This window comes from Juglans microcarpa x Juglans regia, unplaced genomic scaffold, assembly GCF_004785595.1.
Source record: "Juglans microcarpa x Juglans regia isolate MS1-56 unplaced genomic scaffold, Jm3101_v1.0 JmScfU0050, whole genome shotgun sequence".
Taxonomy (NCBI): domain Eukaryota; kingdom Viridiplantae; phylum Streptophyta; class Magnoliopsida; order Fagales; family Juglandaceae; genus Juglans; species Juglans microcarpa x Juglans regia.
The window spans coordinates 27,718-31,773 of NW_024475794.1; the positions used below are offsets into that span (position 1 = coordinate 27,718).

General features: G+C 37.7%; 1 pseudogene; it reads right to left on the reverse strand.

The window, feature by feature from the left end:
- Positions 1–190: 190 nt before the first annotated feature.
- Positions 191–3,814, reverse strand: LOC121245531 (annotated as a pseudogene).
- Positions 3,815–4,056: the final 242 nt, after the last annotated feature.

Below are 4,056 nucleotides of genomic sequence, written 5' to 3' on the forward strand. Positions count from 1 at the left end.
TCTAGAATGTGTAAGTCTTACATACTCTCTTTGATAAAAATAAATAAATCTAAGACCCACATGATAAAATTATTTTTTTAATTATGAACCCCACTTTTTTTTCATATGGAATGCACGCAATTTGTATGCCTAAGACTATATCTAGTATTACTCTTTTTTCTAGACAGGATAACAGAAGTCAGTCCCAACAATCAAGCAAGTTATTATCACTCAGTTATTGCACTCCAATGACATAAGAAGCCACAGTATTGACAGGGAAATGGAAAAGCCTACACTCCAGATATCTTGAATAACTGGGTTTCCCCTAGAATTCTTGATTCCTTTTCTCGCTTAGAAAGTCATTGCCCTCTAGTTTCCCTCAGAAAGCATGGAGAGAATACAGGAATAAGGTGAAAGAAGTATAAATACGCCTTTAGGAGGCTCTGATTCTAACGCATACTCAAATTTTTGAGTCCTATCTGATAATTTTAGAGAGGATGAAATCTCACTGAGAGAAGCTAGAAAAAATACTTGTGAATCTGGGGATCTAATTTTCAGGAGTGAGATTTTCTGGACCAAAGAGAGCCAGGCCTGCAAGAAGAAAATAATCACTAATGAGAATATGCATTGCCAATGTTTAATATGCATTTAATGTTCCAAGCATATGCTAGAGATGAAAAGCAAGTAGCAACTATCTTTTATGCCAAGATGGAATAGATTCAAGACAATTATTGGTCAAGGGCAAACTTCAAAACTGAATTGAAAGTGCCAGACAATTTCAGTATCAGATATGATCCTCTGAACAGTCGAACTTGTCACAATATCAGACCATCTGGATTTCAATGCCTCACTTTAAACCATATATTTAAGAAATGCCCAAATGATAAACAGCCCAGCTTTGTCAGCAGAACTGGTTTGGGAAACAAGAATAACTACTTTCCATTCTTTAGTGTATGTACTCCCAAATTGCGTCCATTTACCTATCTGGAAAAATTGGTGTTGTACTCAAGATTGAACAGCATGTCCCTGCGATTCTCTGTACCCATTCGAATCTTGAACTTTCTAGCCAGGGAATCCACCCGGTCATCACTCTCATAGTCCATCTCACGAATACATCCCTTCTAACCTTTTTAAGCATTTCTTTTGAGGGTACAAATCCAGCAGTTACCTGCCCAATAGGTTCATTACACAGCTTTAAATTCTTTCCAGAGATGACAGACCAATTGCTTAAACAAAACTGGATTGTAAACCAAATAAAAAAATGCAGTACCATCTCGTCGATCCCAGAGAGAGCAGCCTTTGGATCTCGGTTGATGAGATGAGCATCGACAAGCAATGAATATGACATTGCATTTGGTTGAACACCCAAACTTAAAAGTGCTCAAAAACTCTAGAGGCTTCGAATGTCTGCAAAAGAACTAGAAAATTTACTCAGCAAGGAGTTTGTTCTTGTATGTGTGTGTTGCCCATCCACAATGGATGTGCATAAACATGGACCCCAAGGACATAGAAGTTTAGGCCAGTCCCTTAATCAGCCCCAATACCCGAAGTGAATAGCATGAGTACCATAAATGCTCATCAAATTTCTCCCGGATCAACTAGCTACTATGTTCTCCTCACCCAGGGACTTAAAACTAGGTGGAGGCAGATGAAGAGGGGAGTGTTAAGAGTATGATGCACCAGTTGCAAAGCGGGTATTTGTGAGTGTGTATGAGAGAGAGAGAGAGAGAGAGAGAGAGGCATAGTCCTCCAAATATCCAACCTTCTTGAGTCTCCCAAATGCATACATCAGAGTGTTGTATGAATGAATATCAGGGGTCAATCCAAAAGAAGAACTGATTGCCTCGAAAGTTTGGTAGGCACGATAAAGGTCCCATATATTTGCACAACCTAAAATTATACAATTTAGAGCAGCAACAGACTTGTAGGGAGGATGTCCACGGCTCAAATTCTCCAGTTGAAAATATACCTGTGGAATATAATAATACAGATAAAAAGAAGCTGCAAATGAATAAGTTAAGAAAACTAGAAGATTCAGCTCCTAATACCTAGTCAATATGAACCACATGTGCATTCTATAAACACCAGTGGGGGAGCACACGAGATCTATTCTATTCTGATGATGCATCAATCCTGGCGTGCAATGGCATGATCCTAGATAACAATTTGAATGTGCATTATATTGACAAATTGAAAATGAATTAGAATCAAGGCAAAACAAACTTAAACCACTGTAAAAAAACAATTTGAAGCTATATTAATTTACATCCTTTTTTTGTCCACGACTGATTTTTTACATGTAAAAAACAATTATTAAAACTTAGAAAGAGGCGTAGTCCAAGTACACAAGATGCATATAAGAGAAAGTCCATAATTGATGTTACAGAAACACAATTAGTAATTTATGCCCCCTGCAGCATAAATTAGTATTTTGAGCTTGAGCTCTACTCGGGCTACCTTATCCTAATCAAGTTGAGCCAAGCAGAGCTAGAGCTTTGCAATTTTTTTCACAAGCCAAGCTCAAGCCTGCTAGAAATCCAGTTGAGCCAAGCCTGAGAAGCACAAAGTTCATCCTGTTTACACCCCCTTACTAGAACCAATGCATACCTAGCAGAACACCTGAAAATATCTGAGAAAGACCATAATTAAGATGCTATGCATACAAGCACTTTATGTTCTTCTCATGTGAAAAATATTTGGCAAGAAAAAGTTTGTTTCATTTCATGTAAAACAATGAACCTACAAGCATATAGAGGAAGGGAAGTTGAGAGGATATGTAAAATTTTTTTTTTTTTGGACTCATTAGTGTTGCTAGGGTTTTAGATGAAAAGAAAACAACCATATTGGTTTGTATCTTTAATTTGCAGAAGCTTCAGAATGGTACAAAAATGCAGATTTATAGAAACTGGATACCGCTAGTAAATAAAATTTAAACTAATAAACAGTCCATGACCAGCAATATATAATTGGAGACTGCTATTTGATAACTTCACAGATAGAAAGACATACTGAGTCCAAAGTCTCAAAACCCTTTTTTGAGCATGCCACGACCAATGGATGTAGAGAGGTAAAGGGAGAGAACGTTTCTCGTTCTGCTTCTTTATTGGAATTACCATAAGTTGACTCAAATTCATTTAGAGTACCAAAAGCCCTCTGCAGATTTCCCAGTGATGCGAGAGCATATATCTTCCCAAGGTAAGATTCCAGGTTAGGGGCCTTCATTTCACGCAAAGAGCGTCGTAGGATTGCCCATGATGCGTCCAGGAGAGAAGAGCTGTAGGTTCTAGCAGCAGTTCCCAGTGCCGACAAAACTAATCCTTCATCTACAGAAAGCAGAACAGCTGGCCTCACTTGCTCACCCCGAGCAATCCATTTGGCCATAAATTCCAGTGCATAGTATGCTAACTTGCTATTATCTCCTTGCACAGCAATTTCTGAAATATAGTTGCACAAGTTCCAGGTAGGATAAAGAGCTTTGTTCTGATCCATTGTCTGAAAACACCAATAGAAATAGCCACACATTAGAAAGATTGAGAGAAAAGTGAAACTCCACACAGAGAATATTTGAGGTAGTAATCCATTCAGTCACGTACCTTGCACCTCTCAATAATTGAAACCAACGTATCAAGCCTGCTCTTATTAACACAGCTCCGCACACATTCTGTAAACACCTTCATTGATAACATATAGCCAGATTTTAAAGCCACATCTAAATATTTCAAGGCAGCATCAATCTCATCCGTCGAAAACAGCATGCCAATAACCAAGTCATATGACTCATCATCAGGCAGGGAATCTTTCCCTGTCTGCATCATCCTGATAACAATAAGCAAAGTACTCCATTAAAAATTTAATGCATACACGCCTACAAAAACCTAAGCATTTCCTTGTGATATTATGCATAAACAGGCAACTGTAAAAAAAAAAGATCTTACTGCAATATTTTAGCTTGAAGATTCTTCACAAAAACCAAATATGTTGCCCAATAGTTCCATAAAATCTACTTATCAAAAAAAAAAAAATTCCATAAAATCTAATGACTAGTTCCTTTACTTGTTGAATGTGTAAAGCAAGCGA